The sequence below is a fragment of the Lasioglossum baleicum genome, unplaced genomic scaffold (assembly GCF_051020765.1).
Source record: "Lasioglossum baleicum unplaced genomic scaffold, iyLasBale1 scaffold0126, whole genome shotgun sequence".
NCBI classification, from domain to species: Eukaryota; Metazoa; Arthropoda; class Insecta; order Hymenoptera; family Halictidae; genus Lasioglossum; species Lasioglossum baleicum.
The window spans coordinates 260798-279686 of record NW_027469186.1 but is presented as its reverse complement, the minus strand read 5'-3'; positions in this window follow the sequence as shown (position 1 = coordinate 279686).

The window sequence follows — 18889 nt, the reverse complement described above, 5'->3', positions numbered from 1 at the left end:
GCCTCAGTCAATTCCCCCGAGGAAGAGGAAATCATCGTCAAACTCAACATCTGAACCACCATCGAAAACGCCACCACGCCCTAGGGCGAGTTCAGATGACGACAGCCTTTTGGTATCACCACCCCTAGTACCCGCCTCCAGTCAAGAGGAATCACCCATAACAGGACTAGAGGACATTCTAACCGCCGTCCCCAGCCTAATTCCCCAACCAACGGGACCAAACTGGCTCGATGAAGAAGAAGAAACCTTACCCTCCGAGGACGAGGAAGAAGATGAGGAGCCAAGACGACAAGGGAGAATAACGTACCTCCGCGACCGACTAATTATGAGGAAAGATAATTTAGTATGTTTCACAACCCTGGATGGTCAACCTATAGACCCAGGAGCCGTAGACCTCCATAGACAAAGGAAACTGTCCGACGGTCGAGATCTGACCTTATTCAAAGCAAAGATAAGTAATTTCGGTAGCAACAAGCTGATACAGATACCCATTAAACCATCCCTGACTCACGAGGTTTCAACTGACGACCTAAAAGAATGTTTCCGGACATTACTTGATGTAGCCAACGAACTCAGACTGCGAACATTTTCAATCTCTAAAACCTATATAGATGACAATTCCATGGAGTACGTCTCGAACCTCCTCATCGCGACATTCGAAGACACCCCCATACACATATTCTTCTGCGCAAACGAAATCCAGATACCGGCCGAAGATAGATGGAATGATATTATCGCAGAAAATCACGTCTCTGCATACGCAGGGCACAAAGGAATTACAAAAACCCTGAAGAGAATCCGCGAAAGATATTGGTGGAGCGGTATGAAGATCCAGATAACGAACTACGTTAATAACTGCCTCAGTTGCCAACGTAATAAACTGACCAGGGTAAAAACGCGCCTGCCGATGAGAATAACGGATACACCCGGTAGAGCGTTCGATAAGGTGTCCATGGACATTGTAGGGCCCCTTCCAACAACCAACGACGGAAACACATACATCTTAACCATACAGGATCTATTAACGAAACACTCAACCGCAATCCCTCTCAAATCCGCCGATGCTATCAGCACTGCGGATGCATTTATAAACAATTTTATCTGTCGTTTCGGAACACCTAAAGCCATCCTAACGGATCAAGGAGCAAATTTCACAAGCTCCCTGATGAAGGCCATCGCAAAACGATTCAGAATAACTCGGCTGCAAACAACAGCCTTCCACCCTCAAAGCAACGGGTCAATCGAAAGATCCCACCACGTCTTAGCAGAGTACCTGAAGCAATACGTCCACAAGAACAACTGGGACAAATGGGTCGATTTGGCAATGTTTAGTTACAATACAAGTGTCCACGAGGGCACAGATTTCACGCCGCACGAGTTAGTATTCGGCTCTTTGGCACGAGTCCCATCCGCCGATTCCTACTCCTACGAATGCGAAAACGACTCCTATACCCACTACCTCTCCCAATTGCAAAGAAAGATAACTGAAACCCAGATTCGCGCGCGCGGAAACTTAGTCTCCGCGAAAAGAAAATCAAAATCATACTACGATAGAAGAATTAACCCGGTAGAATTCAAGGTGGGAGAACAGGTATTCCTACTCAAAGAACCCTGTAAGGGCAAATTCGATGCGCAATATACGGGTCCTCACGAAATTTGCGACATCTTAGACTCAAACAATGTGAAAATTAAAGTAGGGAACCATTTTAAGATTGTACATGCAAACAAACTCAAGCGTGCGCCGAATAATCCAACGCAAACCCCGCGTCAGCGAAACGTGACACTCATCTGGACGCAGATCAGAAAAGACAAAAGTGTTAGTGAACAAAGTGATTCCCCACCCACCCTAAACCCCGAGAAAAGACAGTCGAATAATGAACATTGCGAATACGACTTGTCGGACATTACAAAACCAGCCCCAGCCCCACGTGCCGACACCGACAACATTTCAGTGCGACCAGTGTTTCGTATAAATATAGGAAATACTCGCCGAGAACTGTGCTCCCTGCGCGGAGTACCCCCGGACGATGCGTCGCATGAATGAGTGTGAAAGCGAGTGTTGAGCGAGAAATTTCTCCCTTGTAAGAAATTTCTTTTCCGCGTTGGGAGGTGTTACGTCGTCCGATGTACGACGTTGGCCTTGTACATACATTATGTATACAAGGTCTGATCTGCATAAGATCCACACACCGTCCCCTAGACATAAGAGCATAGTATTAAGATCTCATTATTCTATTGTTCTAATCCTTATCTCCGTCTCTACCCATCACCATAACTTCACCTTGATCAACACCTTACCTCAGTTTCAACCCATCACCACGACACATAATGCAATAAAGTATTGCATCACTCTAGAAGCATCTAGAAGCTTCTAGAAACGTCGAGAAGTCCAAAGACTGCTGCATCAGCAGTCCCACGCTCGTAGAGGGCAATAGGACAGCCACGAGACTGCAGCGTCAGCAGAAATGCACGTGCAGTCCCCGGGAGCGAAGACGCTGCTGCGTCAGCGGTTCTCCCACTCCGACGACTGAAGAACAAAGAGACTGCAGCGTCAGCTATCCCCACTCCGAACGAAGGAGGCAAGGCAGAGCGGACGCTTGCATCAGTCCGCCTCCGACCGGCGACTCGAGCAGTCGTGCCAACCTGGCCTCAGCTGCCAGTCCGGCTTCTTCCGACTTCAAGAGCAGACGTGTTCAGTCTAGCTCCGCGAAAGTGAAGTGTGTCGATCCTTCACTCCTAATTCCAATTCCAATTCCAACTCTAACTCAACTCAACTCAAGTCCTAATTCTCATAACATATTACAATATCCATTATTCATTAATCCAATTACTACTCCTATTATAATACTACTCACATATTGTATACCAGTGTACTTACCAGTTCTTATTTAATATATCGTTGTTATACCAGTGCTTCGATTTTGTTATTCTTGTGTTAGTTCAACACCATCTTCCAATTCAGTTCTTGCATAGAATATATTAAACTCGTGACATATCCGGACTTGGTCTAAAGTGCGCAGTGGAAACGCTGAGCCGCCAATAAGGAATTTGAAGCGAGTCATAGAGAAGTTCTCGTGCCACGTCTAGAATTGGTCTAAAGTGCGCAGTGGAAACGCTGAGCCGCCACTATAGACGTGAAGCGAGTTAACTACCAAAAAGGTTAATAACAAGTGGAAGTTCATTTTCATTATATTATTAATATTCCATCATTACTATTCCTTACCCATGCGACGCCCACGTCGAGCGGGACGCAAGTATCAACTTGCTAAATTGAGACGCGCGTTAAGAAATAAAGCGGTGCTCGATCAAATCATTGCCACTACCGAGTGGACAGAACTTCTGGGAACCACCGAGCACATTCCGTGTGACGCGTCCGATTACGTTTCTGTATACGGTTGCCCTTGCAACCCTCCTAAAGAGGTCAACCACGCGGACCTCTCGCGAGCTCCGACGCCAGTTCTACATCCGGTCGATCGTCCTGAGGTAATCGACATAGCCGACGACGACGACAGCCGAGACACGATCATCGTTCCCAGGGTCCGTTGCCGAATCATCCGTGACGTTCCTCTGCCAGCTCATCAACGTGTCGTCTTGCGGCCAGCATCCAAGGCCACTAACGTCGTCCCGAACCGAGCAGCAGCAACTTTGCCAGATCTTCCCCACCTCGAGGACATCTGTATAGAAGATCCGATGTACGACACCTACTGTCAGTACCGCCAGTTCCTGCTGCAACAATATTATTAGGCGTTAATACAACATTGCGGTGAGTCGTATAATATCTTGTATAATTGTTGAATCCTGTAAACTCACCGTTCTCGTTGCATCCTCTCGCGCGCGATTCTTGTCGGGACACTCCTTGTAACCGCGTCGGACGTTCTTTTCTTGACTGCATCCATAGCAATATCGGTTGTCCTAGTGCATATGACAGCCCGCGGCTGTCTCGGCACGAAAGACCACTCCTCATTTTAATCATAATATCTCAACCGTCCGTCTGTCACTGTTCTCTTTTCTCTCTCCTGGTACCTGTAACAAAAACACAGTGACGGACGTGACACGTATGTTTTCGCCTTCAATGGCAGCGTACGCACGATCGGAAAGTTTATTGCAGATTAGTTTAGTAAGGGCACGTTCTATGGATTCGGGGATAGAATCACGCGCGCGTTTGCAGGCGCGGATGAATTTTAGGACGGGAATCGATGTTCCGTCGAATTTGGGTACGAGTTCTGCGGCTTGTTTCAACGCGAAATTTCCTGTTGGCTCATATTGCGGGGTTTCGCGTGGCTCTGATAATGAAGGTTCTCGCGTGTTAGAGACGTTACTGGGGCCTGGTGTAGGCGCTTGGTGACGTAAGTTTTGGTTCAAGGCTTGAATATTGTGGAGCTCTTTGCGTATTTCATCGAGCATGTTATTTTGATTCTGTGCGTCTTCTTCATATTTAAGACGCAATTTAGCAATGAATTCGGTTTGCTCTTTTAAATATTCCTCTTTACGGGCGAGATCTTGCGCGTAAAGAAGTAGCTCTTCCTCGGTTGGCGGAGGAAGGTCTTGATTAGGATCCGCTCGGGGATTCGTTTGGGATCGTGTGATTGGGCGAGACATTTTGCGATATTAGTGTGAATTCTTACTCGACACACGATATAGAGAACAAATGTCAGACGTACGAAAACAATTTGTTAATGGTTCAACTACCGGCGACCGTTCTCGTGTCCTACCGACTGCGCCAAATTTTGTTACGTCACGCCCCACGTCCTAGGCAAAGAAGATGACCCCAGGAGGCGGCACGTGGAATTGAAGAGGAAACGGTCTTTTACGCCAAGACAGCCAGACGGGCAGTCATATGCGCTAGGACACCGATAGTCATTTGAGACCGACACCCGCTAGCAGTCAACGCGGATGGCGATACTTCTACGCTGACGCAACGAACACGGTGAGTTGACATGGAACAAAAGGGGTTACAAAAGATACGAATTCTCACCGGTTAGTTGTTGTATCTTAGTAGTACTGTTGAAGGAGCTGAGCTCGTCGGTCAGCATGGGTCTGGTATAACGGGTCGTCCAGACAGATCTCATCGAGATGAGGAAGGTTTGGCAGCTGTCTCGCTGGGGTACGCACGGCAATGCGTCTGTTGGACGGTAGGTACTCGTCCTTGATGATCCTACAGCGAACGTGCGGCAGGATTATGGTGCTCCTGCTGTCATCGTCATCAGAGCTGGTGACGAGATCAATGACCTCGTAACGAACGGCAGGCGGGTTGTTGTTGTCACTGGACAGGTTTATGGTATTCCTGACGTCGTCGTCGTCGTCAGAGATGTCAACGAGATCGGCTATCTCGTAGCGACCAGCAGATGGTTTGGTGACAGGTGAAGAACGCGAGAGGTCCGCGTGGTCGACCTCTGTGTTCGGAATCGGACGGCACGGACAACCGTATACCGATACGTAATCTGACGCGTCGCACTCGATATTCTCGGTCGTTCCGAGAAGTTCAGTCCAATCAGTCGAACTTAAGACGCGGTTTAAGATGGCTGTTTGATTTAATGCCCGTTTGAACTTGGCCAGTTGATACTTTCGGCCTGCACGACGTGTACGACGCATAAGGGATGGGTATGGAAGGAACTGTTTCGGAAGAGTTAATACTCTGAAAATCCTTTTGTCGGATTTTGTCTAAGTCCCAAACGTGAAAGAAAAATTGGCCAGGGGTTCCCCGTAGGCGCTGGCCAGAGGTAATTTACCTGACTCGAAAATGTCCACTCGTTAATCGGCACTACCCAGCAGAGCAGACGAACTGGCCTCCGAGCCGGGTCACCGTGCGACAACGAGGGCACTATTAAAACAGTCACTTCACTTAGACACTGATATGTTTCCTTTCGCAAACTGTCACTTTAACTTCGATAATCTTTTGACTAAGTGTCACCTCGTTGACGTATTGCCTCGGCGGAGCTGTAAGCTTCTCCCTTTGTGACCGAGGTTGAACACGTAAGCGAGAGCTCAATTATTTATTATTAATATTAAATGCGTTTATCTGATTTGGAAAGTTATTATTTCCAAACGTCTACTCGTCAACCACTACTTCTCAGCGGAGCGGACGAACTGACCTCCAAGCCGAGTTCTGTATGATTAACGAGGGCACGATTCGAATTTCGAAAAGAAACTGTCACTGGATTTAGTAGAATGATGTGGAAATTAACTTCACGTAGCACTGGTAAAATATAATATATATATTGAAATAAAGAACGTTGAGTACACTTGAGTATAAACTTGGTAGTATAATAATAAATGAATTAAACGTAATAATCGTATACGGAGTATGAGTTAGTAAGAGTTAGAATTGGAATTGATTTAGGAATTGAATTGGAATGGATTTGGAATAGTAGAGTAGAACAAACGTCGATGAACGTCGAAGCGCGAATTAGAAGAGCGCAGATCGACACGTCTGCTCGCTTCGCTGGCTTGGGCCAGACTGACTGATGTCGTTGTGTGAGAATGGAGTGAGCGCAGACCGACACGTCCGCTCACTCCGCTGGCTAGCACCAGACTGATGCAAGAGGCAGCTCTGCGTAGCCTCCTTCGCTCGGAGTGGGGGTTGCTGACGCTGCAGTCCCTTTGTCCTCGCTCGTCGGAGTGGTGACGGGTGCAAGACTGCTGACGTTGCAGTCTCTTTGTCCTCGCTCTCGACAGAGTGGTGACGCGTGCAAGACTGCTGACGTTGCGATCTCTTTGTTCTCGAGGTGGCGTTTACTCGAGCGGAGTTGAGGATTTGAACAAGTTGTAAGTGTAGATGAGGGTTTGAACAAGTGTTAAGTGTAGATGAGGGTTTAAACAAGTGTTAGGTAAGATTGAGAGTTTGGAGTGGTGGTTGGGTTTAGAACAATTGGGAGAGTCGAGATTTAAGTAGTGATGGGTATTAGAACAAGTTTAGGAAAAGTCGTGGGTGAAGTAGTGATGGGTTTAAGATGTATTAGAATTAGAACAAGAGTTTGATAGCGATGGGTTTAAGAGATATTAGATTTAGAACAAGAGTTTGATAGCGATGGGTTTAAGAGGTATTATGTACTTAATATTTAATCTTAGCCTAGAATCGAGGTACGGTCCTCGATTCGACCAACGTCGGAGGTCGTCCGACGTAACACCTCCCTCGCCGGAGAAGAGATTTCTCGGAGTGAAATCTCTCGGTCCGAGGTTGTGTTCGGTGAACGCTCGCATTACAATTTTTGGTCTTGAGACGCATCGTTAGTGAGCGATCCGCGCAGGGAGCTCAGTTCTCGGCGCACGTTGACTGTATTAACAGTACGAAACACTGGATGCACTGAGATGTTGTCTGATTCTGCGCGAGGAGTTGGGGTAGGTTTCGCAATGTCCGACAGTCTATAATCGCAATGTTCATTATTTGACTGTCTTTTATTGGGGTCTTGGGAGGGAATGGGCTCACTTATTTCACTGTTGTTGCCATTTAGTTCGTGATGAGGTGTTCCTCCATGTCCGAGTCTGAATCCTCGTCCGAACTTCCTTCGGATGAATCGGAGTCATCTGATGAGTCGGAGACCTCTGGGTTTTCTAACATGATGCCCTGTCCGGCCAGCATGCTCAGGCATTCTCGGCAATCCATTACTGGAGTTTCGGTGCATATCGGACCACCGCATTCTTCGCAATCGTTTTGGACGGAGTACATTCGCTGGTGATTCCAAATTCTTACATTGGAAATGACTGTTCTCTGGCTACAGTCATAGCAAAGTTTCCTTCCGTCGGGCGTTATTCTTATCCTGCCATTGTAGCAGGAGATTTCGAGCAAGTAGGTGGGAATTGCAGGTGGTCTCTTCTGACCGGCCTTCCTGATTGGAAGTTGTTTGCACATTTTGATGAGTGTTTTAACGTGCTTTTTCGTAATGTTGCTTGAGCGGTGGGCGATTGCAGAATGACTGCTCTTCTGCTTTGTTTGTTCGATGTGGGTTAGTGGGGGGTGAGCAAGTCCAACCGGCAGGGGAATACTGAGTATGGATAAGTAATCTCCCTGTTGACTCGGCATTTTGCTCCCCTTGTTGGTTAGAGTAATCACTCTTGTCTCAGGTGACGAGATTACGGCTTTGGCACAAACACTCTGCATCTCTAATTTGCTTGAGTATTGGTGTCTTCGTCCGAGGAAGAGGTGCTTGAGTTTTCGTCCTCTTCTTCGTCGTCCGTGAGAATTTCGCCTCTTTCTCTTCTTATTCTGGCAGTGTCTGTTGCTGCCCGATCCAGTGCGAGGAGGAAGCTGCAGTGGATGCATTCCAATATTGGGGTTTCCCTCAATATGGGTTTTGTACACGCGTCGCATGCGTTCTTCTTTTTCCTTGTAAGAACGTGCGTGTATACGATGACCCTCCTGACTACCGCAGTGAGGCTGCAGGCAAGGCATAGTTCTCTGCCATTTAGGGAGATTCTGTGTCTGCCATTGTAGCAGAATATTCCCTGGTATCTGTAGACGAAGTCTCCGGCTTTGTTCGCCGATGGTCTCGCCGGTTGTAAGTGTCCGCACATGTTGATTGTGTTTGTGGATACTGGACACGATGTGGTAGGCGGCTGGGAACAGGCTGGGATTCTGGCTGTAGGAACTTCTTCGAAGTGCTGCTGTCGTTTGTTCTGTATCTTCCGGCGGTGGAAGGAGATTCTGTCGACGCTGGGTTTCGGATTTCGCTTGCTTATCGGTGTTGACCGGACGCGTGATTATCGCGGATTCTAATTTCGCGTCAGCGGAGGACTGTAATGAAATCTCCTGGGAGGGTTTCTTATCGCAAGTCGCAGGAGATGCTACAATCATTGTTCGCGGGTTATCGCAGAGGTATAGTATAATACGAAATTTGTTTCTCCTTTTTGCTGACGCGTATTTTACAGACGTATAATTCCTAGATGGATGAAACTCGCTTTGCGGTGCACGGATACTTGACCGTTGAGATTGGAAGAGATCATGTTCCGGCGAAAAATCAGAGGTAGGTTTTTGAAATGAAATATAGACTCTCTTTGACTCTGATTTAGAAATTATCGCGGGATGATCTTTTATGATCGACTCGTATGCTCGGTCTATACGAGGTAGAGTTTTATGCTTTATTTTATGTAGACGTTCTGTCGTCTTTAGAGAATCAAAGGCGGGGACATTTCCTTTCAACCTAGACTCGGAATAGAAACAATCGGACTTGATACCGGAGCTTGTAGAATAAACCTTCATAGGTTTGAATTCGTGGGAGTCTTCTTTGGACTCTGGATTAAAATTGTCGGGATGGTTACCGAATACGTCGGGATGGTTACCGGAATTAGAAAGGTCGGGATGGTTACCGAATACGTCGGGATGGTTACCGGAATTAGAAAGGTCGGGATGGTTACCGAATACGTCGGGATGGTTACCGGAATTAGAAAGGTCGGGATGGTTACCGAATGCGTCGGGATAGTACCCGGAATTAGTTGAATAACGCTCGATCTCTTCCACCTCTAACACGGGTAATCGGAATGAGATCGGACGCGGAGATGTGTTGAAACATCTGAGGCTCGCTTTGCCTCCGCGATTAGTGACTACACAGTCACCGAGGAATACATCCGGCGCTACGCTGACGCGGCGGATATATCCCTGTTTCGGGCCCTGTACGCTGACTGCAATGCAGGCGGCTGTTCGGGGCTCAACGACAAACTCATTAGAGTCTGCTGCAGTCCTTGATTCGGACTGTTGATTTAGATTTTTGCGCTTATCGACCGGTTCCTCTACGATATTATTCGATGTGATACGAATCTCTCCCGGTTGCACCCGACGTTTTGAGAGAGGGAATGTTTCTTCCTCTGTCCTTGCGGCGTGCTTTTCAAGAGAGACCTCCGTTTTCGGAGAAGGCATTGAAATAACCCTCGTCATTGAACTATCGCGGGGCTCAGTCGGCAGTGCGCGTGAATTAGAGAACGGAATAGAAATGTTTCCGATTAAAACAAATCGCTTTGCAAAGGAAATCTCAGCTCCTCCTATAAAGAAGGGCGAGCCGAGAATTCCGTTAATACTGACTGGGAAATCGTCCCCGAGCACGTGGAATTTGACAGGGATTGTCCCTTGAATGAATATAACGACTTCGCCGAGTGTTACTATGGAACCCTCGGTTATTCCATGAACTTCGATCGTGCTCGTGGGATCAATGGTTATCCCAGGTTTTAAACTAGACGCGCGTATCAAATTGACTTCCGAGCCCGTGTCTAATAAGAATTCACTTTTCTCGCGAAGCTGAGGGGCGGAGATTTGTACGCGCGGGATCGGCGAGTCTACTGCGAGGTTAACTGCAGAGACGAATCGTCGATCTGGTCTTCGGGGAGCTCGTTCGTTCGAACGGCGGTCTGCGTGAATGTTTGGTTGCGCTTTGTTGGGGCGGCCTCCCGCTGTTGATTCGTTCCTGTCGGGAGGCCTGACTCGTTTCCCGAGCGCAGGTTATTGTTATAGGCTCTTTTTCGACATTCGTGAATGTCATGCCCGGGAGTTTTGCAATAGTTGCAAAACTTGCGGGGCTCTCCCGAACGTCTGTCGCGATTTGAATTCGGGTCCCGGTTTTCGCGCTGCGGATTTTGTTCGCGAGGGGTTTCGGATCGCCACTGCGGAGTTGGAGAACGATAAGAGTTGCGGTTCGAGTTTCTCCACGAGTCTCGACGTTGGTCGGACCCGTTATCGCGACGCTCATCCGGTCTGTTGTCGCGACGTTCAGGGATGCGTTCGCGAGAATTGAAATTGTCAGAAGAGCGTGGGCGATAGGAGCTTCTGTTATCTGAGAAGCTTACCTTGCGGGAATCGTCACGATTAGATTCGCGACGACGGTTTTGATACAGCTCATATTGCTTATATGCAGAGATGGCTGCTTCGAAGATCTCTGCCGAATTCTGAGAACGGCAATGCAAAACTTCGCTGCGAAGTTGTGGGAGTAGACCGCGAAGGAAGCACTCGACTGTGAAACGATCGATTTCTCTGCAGTCGTAATGTCCTTCGGTAGAATCGCTGATGGCGGTTCGTAAATCTTTGACTCGATTTATGAAGTCAAGAATATGCTCATTGTTGCCCTGGGCTACGCTTGCCAATTCGCCACGGTACTGGTCCACGAATTTGTAGGGTCCCAGTACTGTTCGTAGCTTATCGCAAAGTTGTGAGATCGTACGTATGTTTTCGCCTTCAATGGCAGCGTACGCACGATCGGAAAGTTTATTGCAGATTAGTTTAGTAAGGGCACGTACTATGGATTCGGGGATAGAATCACGCGCGCGTTTGCAGGCGCGGATGAATTTTAGGACGGGAATCGATGTTCCGTCGAATTTGGGTACGAGTTCTGCGGCTTGTTTCAACGCGAAATTTCCTGTTGGCTCATATTGCGGGGTTTCGCGTGGCTCTGATAATGAAGGTTCTCGCGTGTTAGAGACGTTACTGGGGCCTGGTGTAGGCGCTTGGTGACGTAAGTTTTGGTTCAAGGCTTGAATATTGTGGAGCTCTTTGCGTATTTCATCGAGCATGTTATTTTGATTCTGTGCGTCTTCTTCATATTTAAGACGCAATTTAGCAATGAATTCGGTTTGCTCTTTTAAATATTCCTCTTTACGGGCGAGATCTTGCGCGTAAAGAAGTAGCTCTTCCTCGGTTGGCGGAGGAAGGTCTTGATTAGGATCCGCTCGGGGATCCGTTTGGGATCGTGTGATTGGGCGAGACATTTTGCGATATTAGTGTGAATTCTTACTCGACACACGATATAGAGAACAAATGTCAGTGTGACGTCGGTCGCACCTCCGACGTTAGCTTTAAGACTACATGTAAAATTAGATACATAAGAGCGAGCGTTCCCCTTTAAAGATTCCAAAACTCCTAAAAATCCTTCATAACAATGAATCCTTAACACCACGTACATCTGATCGAAATCCATCAACATAACCTAAAATCCAAAATCTGTCAAAATCCTAAAATAGCCAAAAATGGCCCAAACTCGAAGATTGAAATATCATTGGACTCGTGAGCGAAAATCATGAAACTAACCTAAAAATTTGTAGGTTATGTTCTCAATTCGCGTTTGTTTAGACTTTACCAAAATTTCGATTTTTGGTAATTTTCAAAAGTACTTAGAATATTTTCAAACATATGATCGGTCGACAAATGATGTCAACTAATCATATGACATACAAAATTTAAATCGAAACGCCTTGCAAGAGCAAGCGTTCGAAAATATTCTAAGTCCCAATTTATTTAAATAAATAAATAGGTACGCCAATGGTTACCACTTAATTTTCGAGTCCTGCACCACTGGGAACGAAAACTGCTGACTCTAGTGCGGCGGCCATCGCGCTGTTTACGACGAAGACCGGCACAAAGAGGACACGGTCCCCTTTTGCGAAGTCAGCATTTTTCGGACGAACGTTGTTCGTCGACGAACGTTCGATTCTCCCCAGTCCTCTCCGGGGACCCGAGTGGGTCAGTCGAGTTTTCGTCAATCTTCCAAGTCCAGACTATTTAGACATAGTCTTTCCAAATCCAGATTGTTTAGACACAATCTTCCCAAATCCATACTGTTTAGACACAGTCCCTAATACCATTCAGTAATATCGTATTCTTATTCGTTTAATTCAAATATTACTTCGTTTATTCAATTAAACATTTTTATTGCGTTTCATATTTCGTACTTAGTACGTATTTCGATTTCGTTAATAGTAAGCATCTTTACCTTTGTATTCTTTTACGTTATTAATATACTTTGTTTTACCAGAGTCAATCTAAATCCCAATTATTATTTCCTTGCTCCTAACTTCGTAGTTTGAAGTGACACGTTGTTAGTTAGAGATAGAGTTCTCACTGGAAAGTTCGCGAATAGTATTCCTTATTCAATTTCCTGTTACGTGTTCGCGTACGTGCGTGATAGTGATAGACTTGCTCGCATAGCAAGCTCCGCAGCATCCACGTCCGTTTTCTCGAATCAAAATATCGTCAACCACGCGGACGATATTCGCGAGATAAATTCACGGGATCGCACAGCGTCCACGCCCGTTTTCGCTAGTTAAAATATCGTCAATCACGCGGACGATATTCGTGAGTTAGATTCACGGTATCGTACAGCGTCCACGCCCGTTTCCTCAACGAGCGCATCCGTCTACAATACCGTAGCTGCCAGCTGTCAATCATTGGAGGTCGTTCCTGTCAAATATTGACGTGACAGAGTTTGGCGCAGTCGTCAATCCTTGAAGGTCGTTTCCAGCCATTTGGATCAACCCCTGTCAAGCAGAGCGGACCGTATTCAAGGCCATCAGCGCAACCGTAGCTGTTCATCCGTTGCGAATTCATGTCTCGTGTCAATCGACAAACAAGCGAAGCGTAAAAGTAAGTGGAACATATTACCGCGTATGTTTCAGGGTCGCGTGCATCATTCATCTGTGTAAGACTGCATGCAGGTGTCGGCATCGGGTCCTAGTCTGTTGATAAAAAGACCAACACTTTTATTAAATGTCAGTCAGTGGAAGAGTAGAGTAGCCGGGCCGCGGTATTCTCTTCTCTTGCTTTTATAGCCCCGCCAGGACGTGACAAATTTGGCGCAGTCGGTAGGACACTCGTTGGTCACCGATGTTAGAGACACCGTCAACACTTTTGTAGGATACGTCATGTGTCCTACCTCTGCCAAAATTTGTTGTGACAAATTTGGCGCAGTCGGTAGGACAGTCGTTGGTCACCGATGTTAGAAGCACGGCATCGAGGAATAAAAATAGAATCAGTGTTAGCACGCGAACCCCTGCGCGTTCCATCATTGTTTGACAATTTAACGCAGTAGACTTAGAGTCCGTGAAAGCATAGTGTCAGTTAAAAGTGCGACGGGCAGTGAAGGAAATGCCCTTTCGCCCACGTTACATACTCAAATTATTTTTCGCGATGTTCGTACTCAGTACAAATTCATCGAGAGTTTTAGTGAACGTTAAAGTGCGACGGGCGGTTTAGAAAACGCCCCTTCGCCCACGTTATATAGTCGGATTATTTTTCGCGAATTTCATACTTAGAAATTTTCAAGCGACGCAATCATGGAAACGCGTAGCGAGGCTAGAAAGAAGGTTCCTCCTACGGAAGAGGAATTAATTGAATTCCAGAAAGATTTAGCTCGTAGAGAAGCAGCTCTCATTAATCAAACCGCCGCGTTGACTCAACTCAAATTGCAATACGAAACAGAAACGCGTGAGCAGAGAGAAACGTACGAGGATATACGCCGCGAGATAGCAGAAATCCGATCGGCCAGAGATTCTCAATCAATTCCAGCTAGCCCAGTCGTTGCGCCCCGCGAACCCATAATGCACGATTCTTCGAATTTCACCGTTAAACAAGCGGTTGAACTTGTGCCTACCTTTGACGGCACCTCCATAACCGTGCTACAATTCGTTCGCGCGTGCAAGCGAGCCTTGGAGGCTGTTCCAGCCACAGCTGAGCGTACCCTCACTAGATTAGTATGCAATAAGCTTAGAGGACAGGCATACGCCGCGATTGAAGACGTAAATATTAACACAATCTCTGAATTGTGCAACCGCCTGAAAGATGTACTAGGCCCATATAAATTCATCGATCAGTATCGCGGAGAATTAGCTTCGATACACCAGGGACAGTCCGAGCACGTGTTGAATTATATTACGCGAGTAAAGGACCTTAGAACGGCGATCATAGATTCAGGCCGCGGGGTCCCCAATCTAGACGAGATTGATAAATTCACAATTGATTGTTTCATGCGTGGTCTTATCCCAGCGCTTCGAGCCGAGGTCAGGCTCTGCGCGTCACTCGAATTACAGAAAATATTCGACGAAGCAGTAACCGCGTACAAACAGTACGAGCTTGACCGTGTTCGTTATCGTGACGACGGACGCCGCGTTGCATTCTCCGACTCTCGTAATCGCACACCAGAGCGATCAAGCAACTCTTATTATGATAGGAATGCGCCTGAGCAGCGCAACAGATCTTCGGAAAGGAAAGATCAACGACCTTCCTTTTCACCTCGTGAATCCTGGCGAGACAGGAAACCCGATAACAGAGACGCGTATCGCTCTCCTCCCCCGCGACGTCACGAACCGTCGCAATCAAATCAGCGCGAAACGTATAAACGCGAAGATCGCGCTTCCCAGTCCCCAGGTCGCGATCGCTTTCCTACGGAGAATCAAAAGTATTGTAAATATTGTAAGCGCACGGGACATGACATACACGAATGTCGCCGCCGCGAATATTACAATAAAAATGAGTCGGGAAACGAATCAAGCCTCCCGACAAACGCGACCAAAGGACGGGAGGCATCCCAAGAGAATCGCCAAAAGGCAACACAGCTGGCTGTCATCAGCGACGACCAGCAGTAGATGAAATTCGAGTAGATAGGAGAGATAACCCGGACGGTCAGCAGAATGAACGACCATCCGCGAAATTAGTCTCGGCAATAAATCTCGCGCCGGACTCCCCTATCCCTCGAATAAAAGCAAAATCGTCACTCTTCTCAAAAGAGTGTGAGTTCCTCTTGGACACCGGGTCCGAGGTCAACTTAATCCGAGCGTCTGGTATCAAATCTGACGTTCATCTAAAAACTGACAGCGTCATACACGTCCATGGCGTGACAGAAGGAGAAATTGCGACCCTCGGTTATATCAATGCGGAGCTAGCAGATTCCATTAAAGTCACGCTACACGTTCTGCCTGACAGTTTTCCAATTAATATAGATGGTATCTTAGGCTCCCCCTTCTTCAGAGAGGGAGCAGAGATATCATTTGCGAAGGAATGCGTAGAGTATAAAACCCTACGTATTCCCTTTTCGAATCCTCGGGAATATTCCATCGAAAGCCGTACCGCCGCCTGCATAGCCGTCAACGTAAAGGGCCCAAGCGAAGGGTATGTGCGAAAAATAGATGTAAAACCCGATGTGTTCTTAGGTGATTGTTTAGTCACCAACCGTAACGGAAAGGCATACCTGCGATGCTTTAACGCATCGTCCGAAGTGGCGTCCTTCTCCCTGCCTACGTTGGAGGTGGAAGAGATCGAGGTTCCCTTTTCGAATATTCAAGCCGAAGTCAATTCGGACGTATTCAATGCTCGTGCGTGCCGCGCGCACGAGACGATCGTTAACGATCAACTCGCGTCTTCTATTAATTCCGGTAACCATTCCGACGATTCCGGTAGCCATCCCGATTCTTTAGATAATTCCGGTAACCATTCCGACGATTCCGGTAGCCATCCCGATTCTTTAAATAATTCCGGTAACCATCCCGACGATTCCGGTAGCCATCCCGATTCTTTAAATAATTCCGGTAACCATCCCGACGATTCCGGTAGCCATCCCGATACTTTAAAGAATTCCGGTAACCATCCCGACGATTTATATTCAAAGTCCTGTGTGGAAAGAAACATCAGCGCCTTCGCCTCAGATGAACTTTTAGAATGTTCATATGAGAACAATTTAGAAAACATTTCTATTCCTAAAGTTAAATCAAAAGGAGTTTATGTTTTGCCACAAACTCCTATCTTCAAATCCTCGCCGGAACAAGACCTCTTGCAGCTTCAACGATCAGGTATCCGTGCGACCGAAAACAAAGTCCATGCGTCTGGCAAATACAATTCCGCGAGATTCGCGTCAGCAAGAAAAAGAAATAAAGCCGATACATTATACTCGCCCGAGACAACTAAGTCTGATTATAAGCTTTCGTTATGTATCTTGCGAAACGAATTCAATCTTCCTAGCGTTAACAGAGTCTCCAATATCGTTACGCCAACGATAAACTATCGCAGCGACCCAAGAGCGAAATTTAAAACCTCTGGTCAGCATCACCCCACTCCACAGCAGGAAGACGATATCCCTGCGACACAACGAGATCTTCAAGGAGAAACCGTCACCCCTGAAGATCATCAGTCTCTCGACAACGCTATAACAGCAACCATGCAGCCGATACAAGCAGCTATCTTGCTCTCTATTGCCACGCAAGCCTCAACACTCATTGGATATGACTGTGGAGGTTCAACCTTGAATATTACCACGTATTCAACTATTGACACTCTTAACTGCGAGCCAGAAGACATCGCACCAGCTGAAAATTTAGAAAGAATTCAGCTCCTGCAGCTAGCTGAATTCTCGCAAGCTCGTGTCTTGCAATGCCATATCGGAATAGACAGAACCATATACTATTGTGGCATGCACTCACATAATTCGGTAGTATCCAATGGTCGACAAGACTATATATTACCGATCTCCAGCGAAACCTGTTCGAGCCTACACACGACGGGGACAATATTCATCACCCCAGCCGCTCAGATCACAGGTATTCAGCCGAACTCGACCTCCTCTCACGGCCTCACGTTAGCAGGAGTTATTCAGAACGATGGTAGCTGCGCTGGAACCACGTATAGTGATCCGTTTGGGACTTGGACCGATGTCGTGGTACAAGCTTTAGTCCGAATCACGATCCGCGACTACATCGCTCCAATCAGATTGTCAACCGGACAGATTCATCTACAAACTGGGCAAACCTGCCCCCTTCAAAAAGGAAGCTGCTTAGACGCACAAGATGGCCATACGTTCTGGGAAACCACGCCGACGGACTCGTGCAAATTCAATAATTATGATGTCTTGTACGAAGGGATAGCCACTAAACTATCCTCCAAGGTGAATCCTTCTCCAACCCTGTATACCGTAGCATCGCAGGACACGACTTTTGCACTCACGGAGACAGGCAGATCTTCAGTTTGCGGATATGTCATAATCCGAACGGAACACCCCAAGCTGTTCATTCTGGAAGTTGGAAGTTCAGGAAAATTCAAGGAGAAAACACACACCTTGGTCAACAATCTGGACATCTTCACGTATGTCAACAGCAAATTTGTTTACGTGGAGAAGCACCTCCGGAAACAATTTTCTCAACTCTACAAAGATGTAATCCGTCAGAAGTGTGAGCTAGAGCGTCAGATTCTCCAGAACGCCCTCACATTATTACATTCAGCACCCGAAGAAGTTGCCACTGCCATCATGAAGGATGTCGGATTTATCGCAGTTCCAGCAGGAGAGGTAGTGCACATAATAAAGTGCATACCAGTCACGGTCCAAGTGAGGAAAACCGAACGGTGTTATGATGAGCTACCCATCACGTATCGGAACACATCAAAATTCCTGAAGCCAAGGGACCACATCATTTCAAATACGGGGACAGAAAAGCCATGCAATGAGCTACTTCCCCCATATTATAGACTGCACGGAACATGGTATCGCCTAACACCGTCATTGATGGAGGCCATCACTCCTTCGGAGCTTCACCCCCTCGCCAAGTCAACCTGGAAATACATAGATCCGAAGAACTTGGCAACGGGAGGCATTTATTCACAAGACGACCTGGACAAACTACAGGATCATATAATGTTTCCTGTAGAGAAGGTAGCAGTCATAAATTCAATCGCACAGGGTGCGACGGGAAGACAGTTTGCAGCAGGAAACATTAATATGTTCAATCTGCTCGATGAAAACTCCCTACAGCAGATAGCGGAGTCTACAGCACAGAAATTATGGTCCGGATTCACTACATTCGGATCAATAAGTGCTGGAATAATCGGAGTGTACGTAGCGATTCGAACGATCAAAACAATCATCAGTACGATCGTTAACGGCATCGCATTACACTCACTATACGGCTGGAGCCTGCATCTCGTCGTCGCCATCTGGAGTTCACTGACCCGGTTCTTTATATTCATGAAGCAGAGAGACAACAGGACTTCAGCGGCCATCGAGGACAAAGCCAGTGATAGTGCCAGTGTCGGAGAATTCCGAACCCGTCCTCCCTTGACGAAACGAACGTTAATTTGCGATTCCCTTGACCCAGCGTTGCGAGACAGGGATGACATTTCAGTGCATCCTGTCTACCGCCACCCAGAGGCAGAGATTCC